Here is a 26,687-nt window from a genome sequence, read left to right on the forward strand (position 1 = left end):
AATTCCAAAAACAATTCCTAATGCCTCACGTTCGATTTGGGCGTAGTTAGTTTCTGCTTTGCTTAGAGTGCCTGAAGCAAAAGCAATAGGTCTCTCTTCTCCCGAAGGCATAATGTGTGACACGACTGCTCCCACTCCATAAGGGGAAGCATCGCAGGCCAATTGCAGGGGTAAGGATGGATCAAAGTGCGTTAGAACTTCAGAATTTAACAATGCATCCTTAGCTTTGTTAAATGCAACATCACAGGCTTCAGTCCACTTCCAGGCCTTGTTCTGCCCAAGGAGCTCGTGAAGTGGTTTTAGCAGTGTGGCTAACTGTGAGATGAACTTTCCATAATAGTTCAGTAGTCCTAGAAACGAGCGCAGCTGGCTTACATTTCGTGGTGGGGGAGCCTCCACAATAGCTTTAACTTTTGCAGGGGCCTTATGAAGACCTGCAGAATCAATGATGTGTCCCAAATATTCAACAGAGGGCTTGAAGAATTCACACTTGTCTTTGCGAACTCGTAGGCCATACTCTTCCAGTCTTTGTAGGGTAGCCTCTAAATTCTTTAAGTGATCCTCTTCATTTCTTCCAGTGACCAGGATATCATCCAGATAGCACTGAACTCCTGACAAGCCACACAAGATCTGGTCCATAGCCCTCTGGAACAGGGCGGGAGCAGATGTTATTCCGAAGGGTAGGCGGCAGTATCGATAAAGCCCCTTATGAGTCACAATAGTCAACAGCTCTTGGGACTTTTCATCGACGTGCATCTGTAAATATGCTTGACTCAGATCAATCTTACTGAACTTTTGTCCCCCAGCCAGGCCTGCGAAGAGGTCATCGATGCGGGGAAGCGGGTATTGCTCTGCACACAACACTGGGTTGACAGTGACTTTAAAATCACCGCAAATCCGGAGAGAGCCATCTTTCTTCACTATTGGAACGATAGGAGTGGCCCATGAGCTATGGGTAACTGGTATTAGGACTCCATTGGTGACCAGGCGCTCCAGGTCTGCTTCAACTTTTGGCCTGATGGCATATGGCACAGTTCGGGCTTTCAGATATTTTGGTGGACTGTCAGGTTTAATGTTCAATGTCACAGTGATTCCCTTCATACTTCCCAAATCATCTCCAAAAACAGCAGCATGTTTCCTTAGTATAGGGGTTAGACTGGTTTCTTCTTTAGTCATCCGGTGCACTTCTGCCCAGTTCAGTTGAATCTTCCCAAGCCAAGACCTACCCATTAAGGCTGGGTAGTTACCTCTCACCACAAACAGTGGCAATTTAGCCACCTGTCCATTGAGCTCCACCTTAACATCAATAGTGCCCAGCATAGGCACAGCTTCTCCCGTATACGTCTTCAGAACAGTTTTTGTTGCCTTAAGCAGAAGATGCTGTAGCTTTTCTTTACACACAGTCTCGGAGATCAGTGAGACGGCTGCACCAGTGTCCAGTTCCATGCGTATACGTTTGCCATCCAATAACGGGGTTACCCAGTATTCATGTGAGCCCACTGCCAAAGACAAAACATGCAGTGGCACTTTCTCTTGCGCTGAGGTGTCACCTTGATCATCCTGGGTCTGCTCTAGGGTATGCAAGGTTCCTCTTTTTGTCGGCCAGACCACAGGCCTCCTTTTCTTTTGTTTACAGGCACACTCAATGTGTCCCTTTTTGCCACAGTGTCGACACACCAGGTCCTTACACCAGCATTCCGATGCCTGGTGACCCGGCTTACCACAGCGGTAACATTCTTGACTCTGCACCGTTTTGTGGGTCAGTTCTTGTGACACTTTTTGCACCCTAGGGGATGCACCGATGTATTGCGCCTCCCTTGTAGCCAGTTCCATGGAGACAGCAATATCAACAACCTTCTGTAAGGTAAGCTGAGCCTCTGTCAGTAGGCGCTTCCGTATAGCTTCACTGTACAGGCCACACACTAACCTGTCACGCAGGGCATCATTTAACATCTCTTTAAATTCACAGTGTTCTGCTAGCTTTTTTAAAATGGCTACAAATTGTACAACTGTTTCATCTTCCTTTTGGTCTCTTTTGTGGAACCTATATCTTTCAGCAATTACCAGTGGTTTTGGGGAGAAATGGGACCCCAGGATTTCCACAATGTCACTGTAAGATTTAGTCTCAGGCTTAACAGGGTGTAGTAAGCTGCGTAGCAGGGAGTAGGTTTTAGCCCCTACAACACTTAAGAATATTGGCACCTTCTTTGTTTCTGTAATGTCATTTGCAATACCAAAAAGCTCAAAACGCTCAGTATACACATGCCACTGCTCTATATTCTCATCAAAAGGTTCCAGTGGCCTGGTCAGAGTAGCCATGATTTTTGTTTCACTTTCACAGTCAGTGCAAACAAGCAGTATTTTTATTTGTTTGTATTGTACCTTGACTTCTACTTCCTTCTGTTACTGGAGCAGCACCAGGATCCCATCCATCGTCGCCACTTGTTATATCCTTGGGGGCAGCCGGTTTAGGAAGAAATCACTTGAGGCCAGACAGTAGACAGCTAACAAAACCACCATTTTATTTACAGACACAGAGAGCTCACTCAGCCGGCTGAAGCTGGCTGAGCTAACCCATAATAATCTAACTCAGTTGCCATAGCAACAAAAACCATGATAACCAAATACACAACACCTGAAATTTTGGAAGTGTGCCTATTTATACATACAAAAGATCATTCGTGACAGCAAATGGGCATTTGCCTGCACATTTGAAATGTTGACCCATAATGTTCCTTATTTTAACAGTCTAAACTACATCTCATTTTCCATGGTTCTAATACTCATGGCCTACCATGGAAAGAAGCACAGCAATATATCCCTTAATAATGCACCGCAAGTTAAATAGAAATATATCTTCCTCATGCCTGGCTTAATAAACTTGCACACCACAACTGGTTTCCTAATTTGAAAATGGGTAGATCATAAGCCTAAGTGAAATTAGTTCTCTTATCCTCAGACACTGGCCACTGAAGAAAGAATCACAGAATTTGCGATACCAGATCAGACCATCAAAACAAGATTTATCTTCTCTCAGGCAGAGATCAATGACTGATGTATGAGAGGGAAGCATAAAACCTCCATAATATTCTGAGCCAATTGATCAATGCTACCTGTGAAAGTTAAAAAAACCCTACATCCTTCCTGACCCTTGCAGTGATCAATTTACATCCTGAAGAATGAATTTGATTACAGGTATTTTAGCATGCTCATTGCCAATATTAAACAGGAATGTTTTCTTCCTCTGATAAAAATACATACATCACTTAGCATTGCCTGACTTCGGCTGCGGTTGCATATTGGAAGGCTTTTCTTTCTCTTAAGTGAAAAATGGACAAAAAAAACAAAAACAAAAATAGATGAATAGGCAAAAGTATGAATAAAAAACTCCCATGCAGCTGAATAACTGATGGATGGCATGACTGAACAAATGGCTGTGGAAGATTTCTGGTGGTGGTTCTCAAACTTTTGTACTGGTGACCCCTTTCACACAGCTAGCCTCTGAGGGTGACCCCCCTTATAAATTAAAAACACTTTTAAATATATTTAACACCATTATAAATGCTGGAAGCAAAGTGGGGTTTGGGATAGAGGCTGACAGCTCATGATCCCCCATGTAATAACCTCGCGACCCCCTGAGGGGTCCTGACCCCCAGTTTGAGAACCCCTGATCTAGAGCGATAGCACATACAGATAAGATTAACAACAATTTTTTTTAACTTAAACTGAGGAAGTGGAAATATCTTTACCTGGACACAGAAACTTTTAACATTAGATATCCCAGTGTATTGTGATAATAATGCAAAACTTTAAACCCTGGCAGATTACATTATTTTTCTGGCATTTGGCAAATCCATGAGAAAAAACAAACAAACACAGCCAGGCCTGTTAAATACCGGCCAGGTGGTAACCCTAGCCCCAATCTATATGGCAAGCAGAGGTGGGTGTATACACTCTTCCTGCTGTCACCAACCCCAGATGATTTGGCCAAGATTATCAGAAGTGACCATTGGTTGTATCCTTCAATTTTCAGGTGTCTAACTCAAGTAAACAACACTGTGGCCAGCTCTTAAACACAATTAAGGAGAAGCCTGATCAGAGGTGGGAGCTCTACACTGTTCCATGTAATGAGTGCTGGGTAACTATGTGAGAGAACTCAACTGTATCTAAAACTAATCTAGCTCATTTGGAGAATTATTTACAGAGTTGTTGTGACTGCAACTGTCATTCAAGACATATGCACCCATACTGGCTTCCTGGTGCCCCCTCCAAACTCTTCCCTCCTGCAACTTGTGCTTCTTCCTCCAAGTTCCATGCAGTTTGCTACATGTTTACATAGTCTGAAAAATCAGGTCTTCCTAAAGGTGTCTCAAGTTTTTCATCCAAAATAACTAATTACTTGAAAATCTTGCTGATTGTTCTTCAAGATGCTAAGATAAGGTTGAAAGATGCCTGCTAAAAGAAGTGTAATGAGATGTTGGCTACTTAAGTGATATTTGGAATGGAATAAGGTAAATGGTTTTAAACTTCCCAAGCGTGAGTGATCCAACTGAACAATAAGGCAATGTTTGCCCTGGCACAAATGTGACCCCATAATTCACCAGTAATGAAGCACTACATTGGTTTGGCTCAATCACTCACATTTGTGTTTCAAACTCACTCCAATTGGAATGTCACATCCATAGTCAAACTTTTCTCAGGGAAAAGGGTTCCTTTTGGAAGGAATCAGTTACATTCACTGAAGGAGTAGTGTAAGGCAAATTTTTTAAAACATGGATGAAAGTTGCAGGAAAAGGAATTTTAGGCTATGTCTATACCAACAAAAGAGTTGACACATGGCATCAAACAAAGCTTCCCAGCCCTCAAACAATGTTAAAGACATTGTTCTGGATTTGAAATTGTCAACTGAGTTCAAACATCTACTGTAGCCAAGTATGGTCACATCATCGTTCTATTAGAGAGCATGCAGGGCTACAATGTGGATTTAACTCAGTTGACCCTATTCATACCAGTGCAGTAACCATTTACAATGCTGATGGTGGGACAGCCATGTTTGACAACCAGTGTCAAACTGGAGTCCCTTTGCTAATTTCTCAATCCTAGAAGATGATAAATGCCCAATCTAGCAAAATTCTTACATGAATGTTTTACTTTAAGCATGTGAATAGTCCCACTGACTGCAGTGAAATCTCAGTGAAGTCAAGAGGACTACTTACACATTTAAAAATTAAGCACATGCTTAAGGACTTTGTTGGATCATGATGCTCAGTGTGACAGACTGATTGGGGGTAAGAAGGGCCATGTGAAAGCTCAGCCCCCATAGGTTTTAAAAGAGGAATATTATGCAGGATGGTTATCAGAGAACTCTGTACAGGTAATGGAAGAGATGCCATCCAGGGAATAAATCTGTCCAGAAAATAAGTCAGTGGTTTCCCATAAGGTGCTGGTCAGTACCCTAGTTACACCCACTTCTGTAGGTGGGAGATGTGACAGACTGACAATTTCCTGCAATATCCTGACTGAACTTTCTTGAATTAAGTTAAACCTTATTGAATTAGGGTTAATACCTTTGGGATACATTATATTAAACATGTAATTGTGCATAGTATAGTAACACAGCCGTGTTAGTCTGTATCCACAAAAACAAGTAGTCCAGTGGCACCTTGTAATTGTGGATGGTTTATTGTGGCATTGCATGTACCTTCATTAGTAAAGTGGGGTGATGCTAATCTACTTTCTCCCTTATCAATCCTTTGAAGCCACCCACCTGGAAATGTGCACATATACTAGTTCAAACTGTATTCTCCAGGGATCAAGAAAGGGCTTTTGCATAAATAGCCTCATAGTCTTCTTCCTGATCCAGCAAAGGGACAGGACTGCTGCTCCACAGAGAGCCCCAGTTTTTCGATTAGAGTTGGAAGGACAGGGTGCTTGTTCTGAGCCAAAGCTGTGATGAACTTGTAACCACATGAAATTGCCCTTGGGTGGGGGTTTGAAGGACTGTTCCTGCTGGAATCTATGTTAGGGATTGGTTTAACTCTGGTAAGCTTATTGGCATGTGTGTTAAGGTTCTTTTATTGATTTTAATATGTTTTCTCTGTAAATGTTTTTACCTTAAGAATAAAGTTGACTTGTGTAGAAAGAACTGAATGGTACTTTATAGCTGTAGCAATTTTACCTGTTAAGCATTTCTGAAGAGAAAGCAAGCAGGTATCCTGTTTGTGCTGGGAAACATATAGTGAAGGCAGGGAACTGTGCAACCTGGAAATACCTTGGTCAGAAGGGAGAGCGATGTAGGTCTCTACCCAAGAGAGGAAGCAGCTGGGGACCTGGAAGCCTGCAGGTTGGGGGCCCTTGCTGGACTACTGAGAAGAAATATAGGGGCACTTGCCCTGTACTGTGACACTTGACACCTTGCAGTATCAAGTATGTCTGACCAGAAAACATCCATGTTACAAAAAATTCAAGATTTGACATGTGTTTTCATTCTGCACTGGAAGGAAACAAAAATCTTTTGAAAAAAAAATGTGGGGGTGGGGGAAGGGGAGGAGAGAAAGATACCCCAGAATAACTAGCCAGTATCGCTGTAGTCAGGGCAATCATATGGGAGATCCAGGTTCAAGTCCCTATTCTGAATCAGGCAAAGCACCTCTATCAGTTTGGACTAAACTTTTGTTAGGAAGATCTCTCAGCTCCAGGATGGAATTTCTAGTCAAAACCGGAGAGAGAGAGAGAGAGAGAGAGAGATGTCTACCCCAGACCAGTCAATAGCCTGCTGGTTAGATCACTCACATGGGATGTGGGAGACCTACACTCAAGTCCTGCCTTGTTTAGACAACAGACTTGAACCTGAGTCTCCCAGATTGGTGCCCTAACCACTGGATTATTAGCTATTTTGGGGAGTGTCTCTTACACAAAAATTCCATCCTGGACCTGAGGAAGCTTCCTGCTGAAACCAACCCTCTCCTACCAAGTTTTAATTCTGATGAATCTGCATTTTTGGATTAAAAAATCTTTAGTCAAAAATATTCCCAGTCACCTGTAGCAACACATCCCTATGCAGACAACACTTAAAGCTACAGTAATAATAGGAGACTGCTTCCTGCTATTTCTCAACCAGACAGGAATTATATTAAAACCCATCAATCCCTATCTTGAAAAGTGAAATAATATGGATATGTGGTTCCTCAAATCATTTTGGAGCAGCTAGAATGAACTGCTTCTGAATAAACTCAGAATGGGAGAAATATGGACAGATTTGTGAGGAGTTAGAGCTAGGTACACACTGGAAATAAACAGATTAGACTAACTTCTTGTGGGCAAGGATGTCTCTTTCTATGCATTGGTACGAATGGGGCCCCAAACTTAACCAATGCCTTTGGGTGCTACTGCAATACAAGTAATAAATTACATATGGAGCTTTCTTGGGAGCTGGGCAGACTATGGCATGAACTCCTCCAGGAAATAAGGCCTATCACAAATCTCACCCCTTTCCACTCCAAGTGCACGATCACATTTCTTTGAACTTGTCTTCTCTAAGAAACATATAGAACATTTTGTGTGTATAAAATTAAAAAGTCTAAACCAAGACACTCCACCGCACCTAATTTTCCCTCAGAGGAGAAGATAAGAGAACAAATGTGCCAGATGTTAGTTCTGTTGCTTACTGCACTGCTAGAAGGCACTCAGATGCTATGGTGATAAGTGCAGTATAAGAATCTATATAAAACAGAAGAGAAAGATATTTGGAAATCCCTATAGAAGGAAGGTTACAATAAATGGCCTGTAACATTTGCAGTAGAAATAATAGACTAGATGTCAATTTTATAAGGATGAATATGGAATGAAGTCAGCTAAAGTCATGTTGTATTTCTAAATATCAGGGTGGGAGGCAGGCAAAGGTCATGAATGCTATGTCATGCAGGCTTGAATTCTCTGGGGGCACATTTTATATGGCACACTAGGGGGAACTGTATTCTTCATCTGACACATTAATCTGATCTCTTTCTCTTTTGTTGATGCAATAGTGATCCTGTTGTGCATAATAACATGATTACTTTGAAAGATTATACGTAAGCATTGGCATGGATGGAAGCAACAGATTGGCCAGTGTGTGTAAAAATATTTAATTGCTCAATTCACCTCTGGTCAAGATATCTCACAGTATAATATTAACACTACGTTATACAATTACTATGAAACTCATATAATTTTATTTTCAAATGATCTACACAGGACAGAGATTTAAATCATCACAGACAAGGATCAAGAAATAGATTCTTCAGAAACCCCAGCAGTGATTTGTAATCATGTTCATGCTTTCTTCCTTCTACATCCTGCCCAATTTAGGTTCCTGGACACAAGGCTCAAGGGGAGCTTAAGGTCCCAATGGCAGAAAGCAATCAAAGGAAAAACAACTCTGAGGTTTTATTACCAAGCTGAGATTCTGTTGCCTAGATAATTTGTGCCACTTTGCAGATGAGACAGCACAAAAGGCAAAGTGGAGTGAAATAAGTGCTAAGATGACTCATATTCACTGGGAAGAGAACACCTTGAAGAGACTTGAAGTGGAGCTGCAATTTCAGATTCCCTTCCTCTTTCTTGCCTTTCATTCCTTTCCACAGTTCTTTGTTTTATATCTGGAGCAAAAAAGGGGTCACAAGCCAGAGAAGTAATCACAAGCTCCTACTGTGGTACATTGATAATTGTTGATGAATGATGTTTATTTTCATATAAATGGTCTCTACAAGGAGATGGTGAATTTTCCTTTTTGTAATTGTGCTAATGCTTTGAATTTATCTTCAGTGTTGTATGAGAAATATTTTACTGGCTAACTCCCCTCTGACTGTAAGCAGTTGAGTGTTACAAAACTGATAGATGATGTGAAGGAGATGCTTACCTTGGCAATTATTTATTTTGCTTTTTCTCTCTTATTTTGCAAAGGTTAAGCACACATTTCTGCTCTCAAAGCTGCACAGCGGATCTCAGCTCTGATCAGATATCCCTCCATGTGCCCACCTCCCACTGACATCAGGAATAATATTTGTACTTATGTATGCAAAGATAAGAGTAAACAAAACTCATTTTTAGAGTGTTAACTGAGCAGCATGAGGAACAGGCGGCCCTTTCCCACCATGCACAGCATTGCTAAGTGCATCCGGGGCTCTCCATCTTCCTTGAAAGCATCAGGCATTGGCTATACTCATAAATATATAGGCTGTGATGGATGGGCCAATGGTCCAGTGTACTACAGCAAATCCTATGCACCTTTCAGAGATAATTTTCCCATAATCATCTATAAGCAGAAAATAAGAGTGTTTCCTTCCATATATGTGTGGAACTGGTCATTTTTTGTCAAGTTTTGACAAAAAAAATAGGGTTGGTTGGGAAGGGAGCACACTTGACTTTCTGTGAAAGTGTATAGTGAGTCACTTAGACCTACCCTCACCCACTTAATTTGAAGTATTGTGCCTGCCACGGAAGAAGCCACTTTTAGGAGCAAACTCTGGTGCCTAGGACAATAGGTCCCCAACCTGGCTGTTCTCAGTCATTTAGTCTCATATAACAGTAATGCCTTTCTTATCCCCTACCCTTAACATGGACATTGCTTATAGCCGCTATCTTGCCCAGAACACAGGATATCCCAAACTGAGCCGAGGCAATGATTTATTTGCTAGAACTGTAAACACAATGTGAGATTTTTGTTGTTAATAGTCATTGCAAAAATCTTAAGAGCAGAGGGTGAACAATGAAAATGCCTAGTATGGTGACTACTGTCATCAGTATTTTGTATAAGCTATCATTATCCATAACTGTACAAACCTCTTCAGGAAAGATGATGACATAGTCTTACAACAATTGATTGCTGAAGTCATGGATCACCATTACAGGGTCAGATAGAAACAGATGTCTGCAGACATTTTCCCAAGTGGCAGAAATAAGACAAAGAATTTTTTATATTGTATTTGTCCAAAAGAGAAAACTGTTTCTTAACTGATATACATCAGTTTAGTGCCATGACAAAAAAAAATGTAACTAATGACTCTAGTTGAAGGAGCAATACCACTGGGTATAAAAGCCTCAATTAGCTATATATGCACAAAATTTGGCCTTGAAGTACCAAACTGAAGACAACGTGGCATCCATTTCTGCACCTCCGTTAACAGGATAACTTCATTAGGACAGTCCTGACCTAGTTGCTGCTCAGGGGAGGTATAGCAGAATGTCACCACTGTAGCAAGGATGGCTCAGATCATACCATTATAAATATGGATGTGAGGGGAAGTTTGCATGGTGCTGTGTGTTAATGGTCATACAGGGTATTCTAATATTTTAATGAATAGGAATACACTGAGGAGAAAAGTTATGTTCAGAGGGCTGCTTGGCTGAGTTCAAATGTTAACTAAATCAAATGTGGTAACTAAAAGGGGGAAATATAAAATGACCTCCAGGATTACTTTAGCTCAAAGCCTCAGAAAATAAGACTTTTCTGGTTCTCCCCACAACAGGGCAGCCCAAACTGCAGATCCCCTCACATAAAAATGTGTGTTGGAGCAGAACGGATGCCTCGCTGTCTAGTAAATTTAAAAAGGTATTGGACAGAATACAGACAATAAAGAAATGCACTTAAGTGAAGAACTGTGTGTCAGTCCTTGCCATCACTTACACACCCAGTTCCCATGGGGAGTTAATTTATAATTGTGCAGATATTTTAGGAAATAATCTGGGCCTATAAACCCCATATGTAAAGTCTGTAGAAGAGGGAACAATTAATTGTGAGAATATGCCTCTTTTACTGACTAGAAGGCATTGAAAACCAGATTACAGCAAACCCTGAGTAATGGATGGTGTTCAGGGTGAGGACTTTGTTACTAGCTTCATAAAGAACCAGATATCTAAAATACTGCATCCTAGTCACTGATGAGCAGGCTGGAAAGACTCAGAGTGTCTGTTCAATTAGGTGTCTTTGGGTAAATATCCAAAAGTATGAATGGTTCTCCAAACTTCTGTAGCCTAAAAATCAGGTTAATCTTGGACTACACTGGGTTTTCCACTGAGATTTCTAGTACTTCTTGGACCTAGCCAATTCATAAGTACCACACAAATTGCCTTTTGCAGTAATTCAGTAGATAACCTGCCCTTATGAAAACACTCTGTGGACATTAAAGATCCCAAATGGTCAGACTTTGGTTTTACATCTAAGATGAAAGATAGCAACCTCAGCAGCACAGTTTCCATAGTGTCACGCTGGTTCCAATGGAAGAGTGCCAAACACTAAATCACAAACACCAGTTTTTGCACTCACAAAGATGCAGGAGGACATAGATTTTATGAGGTGTGTCTAATGACCACACCCTACTCTGAGCTAGATTGAGAATTTACTCTCATCCCTGAGTAAGAGACAGTGCACAGGTGTGCTGCCCCAGGAGGTGCTCTAGAATGGAACGATGACTCACACACCTCTCTGCAGTTCAATTGCACAAAACAAGAGGAATATGCTGCATCAGTCTGTTACCAGACACAACACACTCCTAGGCTCTGTTGCTTGGCCTGGATTGAGGGGGCTGAGTCATGACTCCACTTGCTCCCTCTCCCCACTACCCGTTTCACTGGTAAACAAGTTGCACATCATGTCTAGACTTGATCTGGGGTAGGCCCCATGTGGCTGTGAGAGAGTTAGAAAGTGGAACTTATTCCCCTTTACTCTACTTCATGGCCATGCAGTGCAGACAAACATATATTCCTGTATGTGTATGTAAATAGAATGGAAATAAAAATCCAGCTAAATCAGGAGATTTGTAGTGTGGATGAGAAAGGGAAGTCAGTTTATTGGGTATCTAAAATGTCAAGTAGAGCAGATGATCAATGGATACAGTATGCTTGCAAAAAATTAAAGGAGTGCAAGGAAATTGATAAAGGTGGCTAAACCAGCATGTGTAATAGGAGTAGCAAAGCAAGTAAAGATAAAGAATAAGTAATTCTTTAAAGACATGTAAAAAAACAGGCAGACATGTAAAGACACTGTACTGCTGCTGCTAACGGGATTGGGGCAGGAAGCTACTGGTAACAGATGAGGTCACTATTGCTCGGACAACATGATGCAGTCATAAAGTCCTGAAACATTCATTTCTTATCTCTGGAGGAATAGATTCAAGCCTCCAGGTTGTTACCTTTTTCCTTTTATGAATACTGAGCTGAAGAATGCATTCAAGAGATGGTAACATCCCATAATAAACCTGGATCTAATTCCCCCAGGGTAGGAAATGAAATGTTTCAAAGAGACTTTGCAGTTGCATCACACCAGAAGATTAAACACTTAGAAATATTAAATGCTGGCACAAGGACAAGATGATTTACACCCAAGAGTTCAAAAGGAAGCAGTGAGATTAATAGAAGGCTTTTGGCAATGTTTTTTGATAGTTCAGTAAAGAGAACAGGGATGGCAGCATTACAGGACAAATAGCTAATATGGATCTCAGCAAGCAACTTGTGGAGCGGTAAACCTGACTTCTTGTGCTAAGATACTGGAAATATTGATAAGGGGGTATGTTCACTGAATTAAAAATAATTAATTTCGATAAGCACTATTTGACCTGGACTTGGAGAAGGAAGCTCACATGAAAAGCATGCTGTACTGCTTGCAGTATAACATTGAACCACCTTTCCTGGGGTGTACAAAGCACATACTGGGCCAGAGGATGGAGGCATTAATTGTCTCTCCTGGAAACAGATTTAATTGTCTCTGCCCTGCAACATGTATCAGATGGGTCAAAGTTGGAGGGAGATAATAATCAAGAGGAAAGAAGATATACAGGGTTGGAGGCAGGCCTCAGAGGTGGCTGCTCTGGTTTGAAGCATCGGTGACTCAGTCAACTGTCTTTTTGACCATTCCATGAGTGGGAGAGAGCAAAGGTATTAGGTATGCAGTAGAAAGGTGTCTGGATGTAGAACTGACCCCAGCAAGTATCCAACATGGTTGAGCAAACAGTTAAGAGTATCTTCATTTGTTTTCAATAAAGAGATTTGTTCCTCAACACAAACTGGAGAAGTGCCCTCTTTTTTTGGTACCAGTTGTAGCTAGTGTTGCATTGTAAAATACCAACCAGCATGCACCCTGTCTGTCCACGTACAGTGTTCTGATACCCAGAAAGTGAACTATACTGTAAGGAGGAGCTCAGACTGAAATTTGAGGTCAGACATAGCAATAACTTCCATTGACATTTTCAGCGAGTGGAACTTTATGAAAATTCCTGGCTGGCTCCATTTCAGGTTCTCTGATTGACTTTAATTTGTCCTTCTTGAAATGACTGAGGTCATCAGGAAGCCAGCCCAGGCATGGGAAAGAAAATGCAGTGGTTATAAAACTATTCTTTCCAGCCAGAATATGGTTTTGGACTGGACAATCCAAAATTCCAAATCTGAGTGAGTGAACATATCTGGTGGACTACAACTTAATCTATGGTGGTATGAGGGGAAAAATACACAACATATAGGCAGGGGCGGCTCTAGCAATTTCGCCGCCCCAAGCACGGCGGCACGCCACCGGGGGGTGCTCTGCCGGTCGCCGGTCCCGTGGCTCCGGTGGACCTCCCACAGGCGTGCCTGTGGATGCTCCACCGAAGCCCTGGGACCAGCGGACCCTCCGCAGGCACGCCTGCAGGAGGTCCACCAGAGCCACCTGCCGCCCTCCCGGCGACTGGCAGAGCGCCCCCCGCGGCGTGCCGCCCCAAGCACACGCTTGGCATGCTGGGGCCTGGAGCCGCCCCCGCATACAGGAAGAGGAAGGAGTCATCAATATTGTGAGTTAGTATAGTGTATGTTAGAGTTCCCCTTTCTGTGCTCAAGCTGCAGACGATATAGACTCACAGACTTAAAGGCCAGAAGGCACTATCATGATCCTGCACAATGCAGACTGCAGAAACTCGCCCACCCACTCCTGCAGTAGACCCCTAACCTCTGGCTGAGTTACTGAAGTCCACAAATCATGATTTATATAGTAGCTCTTGCTTTTAACTCTGAAGGGCCTTAGTTCAATCCCCAGTGTGTCAGGTAAGATGGCAACCATCACAACAACAGGCACTTATGTGAGGAAAATATATAAATTCTATGATCGAGTGATAGGACCTTAGACTGGGAGTCAGGTGCCCTAGCTTCAAATCCCAGCCCTACCACAAGCTAGCTCACCCCTCTGGAGATATTTAAGAGTAGATAAATGTCTATCAGGGATGGTCTAGACAGTATTTGGTCCTGCCATGAGGGCAGGGGACTGGACTCGATGACCTCTAGAGGTCTCTTCCAGTCCTAGAATATATGAATCTCTCTGCCTCTGTTTCCTCCCTCCCTCCCATTGTCTGTATTTGTCTATTCCACTGTATGCTTTAGTTAAAAAGATGAACCATAAGATATTTTGACTTAAGCACAAGACAAACCATATGAAACAAGGGAACAAATTTTCTTCAGTTGGCAAACATAGCTGGAATAGTTTGTTTTCTCACAGAGACTGTATTGGTTCTGTTCTGCCAATAGCATAGACAGAGCCATTGTTATGGTCAGAGCTAGAGCTATTTATACCCTCTGAATGAGCGCTGCTTTCTCCAATTGTGTGCTTTGATTTACTTCGAAACATAGTCCATCAAAAATCCTATTCAAATATTTTCTAAGTTTTTTCCTTATTCATATCAATTATTTTTCATATTTCATATTTCATATTCTCTCCTTCAGTGCAGAGGCAGTTCAGGCTTTAAGAGCAGAAGGGAGCATTACATGATCTAGTCCGACCTCCTGTATACCAGAAACATAGAATTTCATCCAGTTACTCTTGTATTGAGCCCAATAACTTATGTTTGACTAAAGCAGACCTTCCAGGAAGGAATCCAGACTTGAATCTACCACTTGCTGAGGCAGTTTGTACCAATGGTTAATCACCTTCAGTGTTAAAACGTGTGCCTCTTCCTAATTTGAATTTCTCTGGCTTTAACTTCCAGTCATTGGTTCCTGTTCTGTCTTGCTTTGCTAGGTTAAAGAGCCCTTTAGTACCTGGTATTTTCTCTCCCTGAAGTTACTTCTACATCACAATCATGTCACTTTTTGATCTTCTTTTTTGACAAATTGCACAGACTGAGCTCTCTCACTGTAAAGTGTTTTCCCTCAGGCCTCAAATAATTTTTGACTCTTCTCTGCACCCTCCATTTTTTCAAAATTCTTTTAAAGATTGGGACACCAGAACTGGATGCATTATTCCTGTATTGGTCTCAATGGCTGAGTCAAGTTAATCCAGTATATGGCCTCCACTCCAGCTCTATTTCCTAATATTACTTTCCCATTACTTTCCCAATTCTGCTTAAGTTGCCACAGAGATGTTGTGTGGCCCATACGTTCACAACTGGTTTGATCAAGGTGAACCCCTGCCTTAAAATGAAAAAATCCAAAGAAACAAACTCTTATTGCCTTTGTTCCTTAGCACTGCAATTTCTGAGACCTCGACAACTGCATGACAGCTGAGCTGCACTACCCAGGCACAAGAAGCTGAGTTGAAGGATGGAGTATCTGTCGAACTCTAAATTCCCTGCACTTTGTTGGCTTACACCAGATTTCACATTATTTAAATGGAGTGCTGTGTAAGAACTTATCACAATTTGCCATGCTTATGACGAGACTTAGTGCATGTTTCACACACCACGATGAGTGTTCATCTTAAAACCTCCCCTACTCTCCTGAAGTCAAAAGGATAAATCTGAGCTGTCTCACGGGAATGATAAAGGAAGAAATAGCTCCTGAAATACTATCATGGCATCCATGTCATTTTGATAGTAATACAAAGAACAGTTGCCCTCATTCCTATCCTCATTATGTAAATTATACCATTTTCAGCACCACTGACTTGATGCTGTGCTTTCCGATTGGTATTATAGCCAGCTAATATATACTCTTTATGTATGATGGTGTAATACTTTTTGTGCAGTTCGTATTCTAGCCTGCATCAATGCATTGCATTATTTAGCATCGCTCTGTGTCAATGCAGACTAAATTCCACTGTGATATTGTTGTTACTACTGTAATTTTACTACTAAATTGAATTGGCAATGAATTGAAGCAGTATGATCGTTATTCATTAGATGTAAGCAATCCTACAACTCTATACATTTGCCTTAGGCTTGGTGAGATAATGGGAATCTTGTCAAGTTTTCCTGACTGACGAGGCTTTGGGGGGCTCAGAAGACTTCCTAGACCATCGTTTTTCTTTTTTTAATAAAAGACAATTTTAAAGAATTTAAAGAGACTCCCGGCTCTTTAGCTTTGTGTAACTTTCAGATTACTTGTAAAGGAATGCTTTCATTTCAGGAAAAGAGTGACATTTAATTGAAAAAGCTACACAACTAGGTTTCAGCTGCATCTGTCCCAGGGCTGGTGACAAATGTGGGCAATATATTGTCCACAGCAACGCTGCTGTGAGAGGTATAAGTAGCAGGGCTTCCATGTGAATCCTTAGAGCAAGATGCAAAACATTACACTTACCCTACTGCCTTTGGCACTGAGGACTGTTCGCCCGCTCTGATGATTGCATTAGATCAGCCCTAGTGTTTCACCACAGTTGAAAGTAATCTCAACCAAAAAGAAAGGCCTAAAGAAAGCATTACATTATAGTTGTTGAAACTGGTCTTGTATGTGTCTTCTGAAGTATGTATAGTGCAACAAAGAACTGTCCAATGGCAGATATCCCAGTGAAGAGCAGGGTAAAAGGTCTTGCTAAGTAAACAGACCCAAAGTTTAGGGAAAGGTTTACTGTCGACCTACTGCTAATGCTGTGTGATGTGGTTATAATGTTCACAAGCTTAGTTTGATTATTAATACAAACAGATACAATAGAAGCAGCTGTAGCGTAGGCACAGTTTCCCAAGATTCAGATTTAGGTTTTGGCTTTGTTTTGTCTAGCCATCTGTAACATCTGATATTTAACACTCTAACTGGACAAAGTAGTTGGAAGAATTCAGTGTTGCCAATTCTTGTGATTTTATTGAAAATGTCACATTATCTGGTGTTTTTCTTAAAGCCCCAGCTGCTGCAATCAAAAGATTGCATGATAATTTCCATTTTTATTTTTAAAATGTTTTTAGCCTTCATGGTTGTGGATAAAAATCTTAAAGCAAATGAACTGTAAAGTTTCAGAAACCAGAAGGGAAATAAAGGAAACCCAATTTTATTAAAAAAAACCCCAAAACCTCATGATGCTTAAGCTTTTTTAGGGGGAACTGACAAGATTTTTCAACATGTGATATTGGCAATGCTATATACTTTTAGGAACCCTTTCTTTTGGGTTGTAGATGCACAAGGTGAGCTAGCATCTCTTCCATCTCTAACTTTTAGGATAATATTCTGCTTGGGTTGTAACCTCTCATTGTAAACTAGAGCATTACAATCCTATTGAAACAATAGAACCAGTATCAAATACAGAAAATCCAGACCTAATGGAGATGTGTGTTCAAAATTGTTACATTTCTTAGTAAGTTTTGTAAGCTTTCACCTTGTCTGCTGATTTAAAATTATATATAAAGTTTTCCCTAAAAAATAAAAAAATCTATACTTAAGAACATGAAAGCAAGCCACCATCCCAGTCACAGTAAGGAAGAGACAAGCAGGCAGGATAGCAGTTTTATTTGCTTCTGAATGGTTTCTCTCACTCTACTTCAGTTTACAAAACTAATCCCTCAGTAGCAGATGCAGATTAAGGGCTTGTTTATGATCTAGAATCAGATCTCCCTGAGCTGCACATCTCACACTACTGCACAGAAGCTTTTTGAGTTTTGTTCTTGTGTTCCAAGTGGATGAAAGGGCTACAGCAGCCACGGAGCAAGCCTTTCCTGTGGGATCTTCCCTGCCAGCATGGCTGTGGTCTTTCCCAGAGCTCTCTGAGCAAGCATGTTTTATATTCAAAAGGAATTCCCACAATTAAGAAATGACTTTTCCACTCCCATGCCACCAATTTTATATTTTTAAACATTGTTCAGTATGGAAGGCATGCAAATCATAACCACAAAGTTAACAAAACCAGAAGCTATTAAAATAGACAAAGATCCATGAGTATGTTCAACATAACCTAGGAAACGGGTTAGAGTTATGGTTCTTCCCCTTCCTGCTCCAACACCCTTCCCATGCCTGGATCTCAATTCCAAAGGGCTTAGGAACCCGGCAGATCGTGCCATGAAGGTAACCCTGTCTCCTTTCAGTTGCACCCCCCTTCTCAGAAAGTCCTCTCCCTGCACAAATCTGAGTGGGACAATCCACCCCAGCCCTCCAATTATATGTACAGCTACTTTAGGATTCAATTCTAGAATGAGTTGAGCATTCTGGCACTAATCCAGCTAAGCATGTGCTTAATGTATAGCATGTGAGTAATTCCGCATGAAGTCCATGGACCTATTCATCTCCTTCAAATGTTTAAGTACTTCTCTGGATCAGGCTCAGAGTGCTCAGTCCCTTACATTATTGAGTCCCTTATTATTATTATTAATGCTACAATTATTATTGTAACTGACCCCACTGCAGGGTACTGGTGTGTGTGTGGTGCTACCCTGTCCCCTCTAGGTATCAGATAGTGGACTAGGTGTGCCATGGAGGCAAGTGCTGTAGATACTTGGGGCACTAGGATCTCCAGAACCTAGCCCTTCAAGGGTTTCCGTAAACACTTGCACATAACATGAGTAATGCAGGATTGCTTGATTAGGGCTGCCTGAAACTAAAGATTGTAAATATCCTGGGTACGATTGCAATGAAAAAAAAAATCAAACCAACGTTTCCTAATCCCGACCTTGGGACAATACTGTACAGGACAAGAGTTCAAAGATAAAAGAGTCTTGGTGGTACCCCCCAACTAAGGTTGCCACCTTTCTAATTGCTGGTAACTGGACCTCAAGCCACGCACCCTGCCCAGTCTCTTCCCCCAAAGGCCCGCCCATGCTCTGTCTCTTTCCCTAGGGTCCCACCCCTGTCACTTGCTCCTCTCCTCCCCTCCGCCCATTGCTTGCTGGAACATCTCAATGAGCCTGCCTGGAGGTAGGGGGTGGCCCTGGCTGTGCAGGATCTGGTGAGGGTTAATGACCCGGTGCCTTCCCCTGCCCTGTGGTAACTGGACTTTTGGTTCTGGTGCCATTTAGGGATGCCAGGTCCCCTTTTTGACTGGACTTTTGTCAAAAACTGAGCACCTGGCAACCTAAATGGCACCCGGACACAGAAGCCAAAAACCAGACAGTTTGGGTAAAACCCGGACGGGCATTCTGGTTGAAAACTGGACACCTGGCAAACCTACTCCCAGGCTGTACCTCTAGCCCAGTGGTTCTCAACCTGGGTGTCGCAACCTCCAGGGGGTCACGGGACAGGTTTAGGGGGGTTGCAAGTTCAGGGTTATTATTAAGGCATGGCAAGCAGGACAATTGCCTGGGGCCCAGTGAAGCTAAGTTACATACTTCAGCCCCTGGAGGCAGGGTTTGGGCTTCAGGATCCTGAAAGGAGTATAGTAGTCTGGAAAGGTGAGACTCACGGCTCCAGCTTACTGATTGTGTGCTCCCTCCAGCCTAGTGCCCTCTGACCCCATGATATTACTGTACTTCCTTCACTTGTACTCTGGGGATGATGGTGCCCTCTATCTGCTGAATATTGGGCTGGATACTATTGCCTGCCATTGGAGAGATCCTTGCCCTCTAGCTCAGCCAGGATGGAGGGAATGACCCGAGAAAGAACCAGCAGTTTCAATAAAATATTAATGTTAAGCCTTTTCTTCAGTACTCAATATAAAGGTAATACTGATCCCCTTCACCCCCCCCCCCCATGGATTTCCTATGGCACAACTGAATGGACACTTCCTTTTTAATATGAAGTTGTCACTTTCAATATATTAGCTGTGTTTCTTTTTACTAGGTTATGGGGGGGGGGAGGGGAAAGCCACAACCAAAAACAAAAACAAAACAAAAAAAACACACCAGGGGACCTAGAGAAGGTTTTGGGTTTTTTTTTAAGGAAGTTTCTAAACAATTTTAGAATGGACACTTTAAGATACTTTATTCCCTTTGTTTTCCACTTCAAAACTACAATGTGATCTTCCTAGAGACCTATTTACTTGAAAGGGTCCAAAATCAATTTAAATTTTTACGGCATGCCATCCAGCTTAACTATTAATATTGATCTATTTCTACTCTTTTTCCTTTGCTTACATTACTTTGTATTCTCTGGTAATATGGATACTAGTCTGCTAATCAATACACCAGAGAGGTCCCCATTGATTTTTCAGAGAACTGTGTTCTGGTATATTACCAGTGGTTCCTATCTAAATTGCTCCATTGGATGCATTTAACTGTAACAGAATAATTTCATATTGGTTAAGAAAAAGCATTTGCATTTCAGAGTTAAAGATATACACTTTCTAGGAATGAGTCCAAGAGGGTCCAAGAGGGTGTGTAGATCTCTGAGATTTCATTGCCACAGTACTAGTAGGACAAGAGATGAAGAACCTCAGAAAGGGTTTAAGTTTGACGAAATTATAATTGGCTTAACTGGACGTTTAAGGAGTGGTGATAATTTCAGGACCCTTTAACATGCTTAGAACAGTAATAGTTTTAAGTATAAGGCTTTAATGAAATAAAAATTAATAATAGTTTAAAACAGAGAATCTAGTAATGGCCGTTATAGGGTGATGTAAGTAATAGAATGGGAAATGCCCTCTCTAGTGCTTGTTGGATATGATGTAATAATCTTATTCCTTTTGATACAATGGTAAATTCCACTTCCTGTGTAGAATGATTCAGCAAAACCCAGTTGGAATACATTGTAGCCCATCGAAACAAATGGGACTTCCAGACTGGAAGTAGCTAGGTTTCATCCAGAGGTCATCTGAAAAATCCCATAGGAATACATTGAGCCCATAGAAGTAAATGGGGCTTCTGTCACATGTAAGTACATGTGACTTGAGGTGACATCACAGAAGAGCTGCAAGCTGATTGGCCATCATAAATTATGTACTAAGCTCAGCTGTAAGCTGATTGATCGAATTATGATAATAAATTATGTTAATGAGCTGTAAATCATATATAAAGGCAGCAGCCAGCAGGCTAAAACTCTGTAGGGATAGGGACCAGCAAGAGCGAGGAATGCTGCAGGACACCCAGAAGAAAGAAGGTGCTTGCCGAACAGTGGCGGCAGCAGCAGCAGAACCTAGCAAAGGAGAAGCTGCCTGAAAGATAGCTGCTGCAGCAGCAGCCCAACCAGGATTCCAGGGTTACCCCTGGCAATGACTGCTGCTGCTTCTGACCAGTGGGAAGAGACACTTTACCTCAGGAGGAGGCAGCCATGAGCAACCCAGCAGGCAGCAGCTCACAGCCCACTACCAGACTATGCTCCCTAGGCACCAGACAGAGCAGAAGGACCTCTTTTAGACAATTCAGAGGGAATTTAGAGACGCCTCTGTAAGTTAAAATCTTTTTCTGTTTAACATCCTTGAGCATAAGGGTTTCAAGTGTAAATAAAGCGGGATGCCTGTGGTCTGAATGAGATCTCCCTACCCATCTAATAACTGCCTCATCAGCACTTGTTGGATGCTTAGTTTACATGTGTAATTGCTGTATTGTTATCCTGTATAGAGTATTAAGTGAATTATTATATTGTTATATGTGGTAGAGTTAATTGAAACTGTAATTGTAGTGTTATCTTTATTTGCCGCATCGCTCCATGTTTATACTGTAACTATTACCTCTATCTCTACTTTTATAGAATCATGGAATACCAGGGTTGGAAGGGACCTCAGGAGGTCATCTAGTCCAACCCCCTGCTCAAAGCAGGACCAATCTTTATCTCTCTCTCTAAATAAATATCATTTTTGTTTTTGAAGAATTTATTGCTTGTTGCGTATTCTTGATTGGAGGGCTGTATCCGTGTCCTTCAAGGGAAAGTTGGCTAGCTGTGACTTTCTGTGGAAAATCCCTTAGGGCAGGCCACAACCTTTAATACCAGAATAGATACATTGGAAAAAAAGGTTTTAAATTAAAAACATTGTTTCTAAGTAACATCACTGGCTTAGTAGAATTGAATCAAAATCTTCCAGTAACACTAGAACTAAGGAACTGTATGCAATAGTGAGAATCCACTCAGAAGTTAAGACTGCATTAAGTGTAATGCCCTGTTTGGCAACAGTGAGGGTATATCTACACTATGAAATTAGGTCAATTTTATAGAAGTTGATTTTTAGAAATCGATTTTATACAGTTGATTGCGTATGTTCACACTAAGCGCATTAAGTCAGCAGAGTGCGTCCTCACTACCATGCCTAGCATTGACTTATGGGCTGGTGCACTGTGGGTAGCTATCCCACAGTTCCTGCAGTCTCCGTCACCCATTGGAATTCTGGCTTAAGCTCACAATGCCTGATAGGACAAAAAACATTGTCGTGGGTGGTTTGGGGTACATTTCGTCAGTCGCCTCTCCCTCCGTGAAAGCAATGGCAGACAATCATTTTGTGCCAGACACCAGGGTGATTAGAAGAGCACAGCAAGGCGTGCTGCGCATCAGAGAGGCTTTGAAAACCAGTTTCATGACTGGCCAGACTTGTGTGTGTTTCTCCTTGATGCAAACCCACCCCCTTTGTTGATTTTAATTCCCTGTAAGCCAACCACCCTCCCCCCTTCGAAATAAAGTAACTATTGTTTTGAAACCATGCATTCTTTCTTTATTAATTAAAAAAAAAAGAGATAACGGACAAGGTAGCCTGGATGGGATGGGAGAGGAGGGAAGGACAAGGCCACATTGCTTATTGTAGCCACACTAAAAATCAAATTGTTTGAATGACAGCCTTCTGTTGCTTTGGCCATACTCTGCAGTGGAGTGGCTGGGTACCCGGAGCCACTGGGCATCTGGGTGAGGAGGCTATGGAACATGGGGATGAGGGTAAGTGGTTATACAGTGGATACAGCAAGGGTCTGTGCTCTTGTTGGCTTTCCTGCAGCTCCAACAGATGCTTCATCATCATGTCCATTTGCTTCCCCCAACAGATGCTTCATTATACCCTTTCCTGGCCTCTCTCACTGAATGCCTCCCTGCATTAAGCTGTGCCCCATCAATGCGGGAGGAATGCATGAGCTTGGAAAACATGTCATCGCAAGTTTGGGTTTTTTTCGCCTTCTAATCTGTGATAACCACAGGGACAGAAATGATAGGGGGAGTGTAGAAACATTCTATGCTCTACTATTCTGGGGGGACTGCATGGTCACCTGTGCTGCTGAGTTTGCCATGCTGACCAAACAGGAAATGAAATTCAAAAGTTCCCAGAGCTTTTCCTGTGTACCTGGCTAGTGCATTGGAATTCAAAGTGCTGTCCAGAGTGGTCACAATGGAGCACTCTGGGATAGCTCCTGGAGGCCAATACCGTCAATTTGCATCCTCACTACTCCAAATTTGACCCAGCAAAGTCGATTTTAGCACTACTCCCCTCGCCAGGGAGTACAGAAGTTGATTTTAAGAGCTCTTTAGTTCGACATAATGGGGTTGGTTGTGTGGACACATTCATTTTTAAAATCGACCTAACGTGGCTAAATTCGACCTAACCCCGTAGTGTAGACCAGGCCTGAGTCTGGAAGGATCAGGTTGACAGGGAAGGGGAGTGGCTATAGCGGGAAAATGAACCATAGAGGGATGAGAAGCACTGCAAAAGTGCAGGGCCTCTGCGTAGAAGACCCTGACCTCTAGTAGATACAACCAGGTTTGCAAGTTCTGGATGCTGCATTCTCTGTCCATTCTATGGGATGGCAAATCTCACTCCCACTGACTGAAGAATTGATTGGTTTTCTTCTTCTTAATCCCCTCCTCCCATGGGTTTTCCCTGTGGAAAGATGACAAGCTGGCCTTGGATCTGTAACATTTCTCTGATACAGTACAAATCATATTTGTAGCCATTTTATAGCTGAGCAAAAGTGCATCTTAGAGTCTATATTCTCTAGGGCTAAGATAATAATAGGCCTGAGAATTCCTAGTGGTTGTTAGCTTTGATTTGCAGAATTTTTGTTACACCACATTATAAATCAGAGTTTGTATATATACACGCTGGTAAGAATATCATAAGTTACAAAAACAAAATTTCTGCCAAAGTAGCCTATTCAAAAAAGTACAGTAGATATTTTTTAAAAAGAGTTTTCATGAATAAGCTGATTTCTGAGAGGCTGAAAAATATTATAAGCCTGCATTTTGACTGAGTCAGAACACAGATTTCCAGTACTGAACTAGCAAAAAGCTTGTCACATTTTCACACATAGTTCAGATCACTAGACTATATAACTTGATTGTTGTTTACCTGATGCTGCAGCTCCTTCTGAAGTCTTTTCTTGATATTTTTTTGCTGACATTTCATCATGGGTGCTAATTGCTAAAGTTTTGCACATTTTCATACTTAGGAGATAGGAACCACTGTGTTTTATCTCCATTTGTCGGGCATTTTTCCAGTATGGAAAAAGCTGAAAAAGTTATTTGTCATCATTATCACTACTACTCCCTCAGGGTCTAATACTTTATGTGCTTTGTTTGGTACACTGTCCAGTCCCTCTGCCTTCCTATATTGCAGTGTTTCCCAAACTTGGGACACCACTTGTGTAGGGAAAGCCTCTGGCGGGCCGGGCTGGTTTATTTACCTACCGCGTCCACAGGTCCGGCCGACTGCAGCTCCCACTGGCTGCGGTTCGCTGCTCCAGGCCAATGAGAGCTGCTGGAAGCGGTGGTCAGTATGTCCCATGGCCTGCGCTGCTTCCAGCAGCTCCCATTGGCCTGGAGAAGCGAACCGCAGCCAGTGGGAGCCGCGATCAGCCGGACCTGGGGATATGGCAGGTAAACAAACCAGCCCGGCCCACCAGGGGTTTTCCCTGAACAAGCAGCATCCCAAGTTTGGGAAAGTGCCATATTGCATCATCTTTAGCACTATCTGAGTCCACTATGGTGATAGGTCTTGTGAGATTGTTGCTCGTGCATAATTTCCCTCAACCGTTTCTTTGCAATCTCCTCATTGAGCAGTTTCTCATAAAATTGCTGCCACTTACTTAGGATTTCACTGTCTTTCACTAGTAGTTTTCTGTTTTCCTATTTCACACATTTCACAGCTTCAAATTCTTCTGTGTTTCTTTCTCTAATTTTGGCTGATCTTCCTTTTTCCCTTTCCTTCATTAGTAGTGCTGCATATAAAGGCTGTAAGTGCCTGATCCTTAGGTTCTGCAATCATTCTTTTCACAGTTTTCTTTACCAGCTTGTGTTCCTCATAACTTCCCACCATTGCTTAAACCTTTCCTTCTTTACTGCCTCCTCCATATCATTGCACCACCACCCTGGCTCCTTGCCAGGAAGTTTTCCATCTTTCATTGGGCCAAAAGCAGCTTGTATACTTCTTGTAATATGTGTGGATATTTCCCCCACAAATCTCATTGGTGTTATCACAGCCAGTTTGGCTATTGTCCAACCTTGTAGAACCTCATCCTTAAATCTCAGACTAAATTCCCTATCTGAGAGCGTCTGCCACTTTACCCTTTGTTCTACAACTCACCTTTTGTCCCCACTAGCCTTTCACCCAGAAGTCCATTACAAGCAATGCAATCTGCTCTCCTGACACAACTTTACAGTCTTACATTTTTTAGATTCTGAAATAATAGCTACAATATTTCACATCTGAGTACCTGTTGGTCTCCTATACAGACTATGCACTACTGACTTCTATTGTGATCTGCTCAGGAGAGAATGATGTTGTTCTGTTATGGCTACATATCACCACACAGATACAACACTGACATTTCTGAATTAAGTCAGAATGAGTGAGATTGTGTTTGTGTATTCTTATTCTCATGTTATCCTCTAGTGGCTAACTTATTTATTGCCAGTTTTAAATTAACCTACTACTTTGTTATTTTGTTACTGAGAAATTCCAATAAGAAAAATAAAATAAACCACACCATATTTTGGTGACAACTTCAAAGAAAACAACCTGGTAGTTTCCAGAGCTGTGAACATTCATTCAGGCCTCATTGTATAGAGATATGAAGATCAGCAAAGAGCTTTGTGGATTTATGCTTCATTAGTGAGAAAGAAAGAAAGAAAGAAAGAAAGAAAGAAAGAAAGAAAGAAAGAAAGAGAAAAGATTATTCACCAGAAGGAAAGAGGAATTTGGTGGGACATGAAGTTTAACTTGGAAGTGTCTGAGAACATATTACAAATAATGGAAAGGAAAAAAGTCATAACACCTGATACCTTTATTCACATAGGGCCTTACTGCTTGAGTAATCTCATTGAATTCAACATGAATAAGGATGTCACAATCTGGCCCCAAATCTTTAAGGCAGATGCATCACAGGGAAAAAAATTCTACCTTTAAACATTGTTTCCTTGGCTTTGCCAAAATGTTAGTGTTTAACAAATGCCCCTGCTTCCTCTTGGTGTTTATCTAGTAGTCAGAGGCTATTGTTTGTGACAACTTTCTATTCAAACTGCCATTATATCTTAGGAAACTGTATTTTAGTCCTTTATAAACTGGAAAGATAGGAAGCTTTAAGAGGATAATGTAAACCATTAACATTGACCATTGTTGACTGGTGTTTTATGTATTGCACGTCTTAATTCATCATACATTGCACATGTATAGCCCATATTGTCTAGTGTTCCTGAAGCGCTTTAAAATATTT

The 26,687-nt window shown here is 41.7% G+C and overlaps 1 long non-coding RNA gene across 1 annotated transcript in view; it reads left to right on the forward strand.

Moving 5' to 3' along the window:
* The window catches only part of LOC123362461, a 34,986-nt gene extending 26,336 nt beyond the window's left edge, over positions 1 to 8,650 (forward strand). The window contains exons 2-3 of the long non-coding RNA XR_006576454.1: positions 4,034 to 4,101; positions 8,350 to 8,650. This is a non-coding gene — a long non-coding RNA (uncharacterized LOC123362461). The remainder of the gene's footprint in view (positions 1 to 4,033; positions 4,102 to 8,349) is intronic.
* The last annotated feature ends 18,037 nt before the right edge of the window (positions 8,651 to 26,687 follow it).

This window comes from Mauremys mutica, chromosome 2, assembly GCF_020497125.1.
Source record: "Mauremys mutica isolate MM-2020 ecotype Southern chromosome 2, ASM2049712v1, whole genome shotgun sequence".
NCBI lineage: Eukaryota > Metazoa > Chordata > Testudines > Geoemydidae > Mauremys > Mauremys mutica.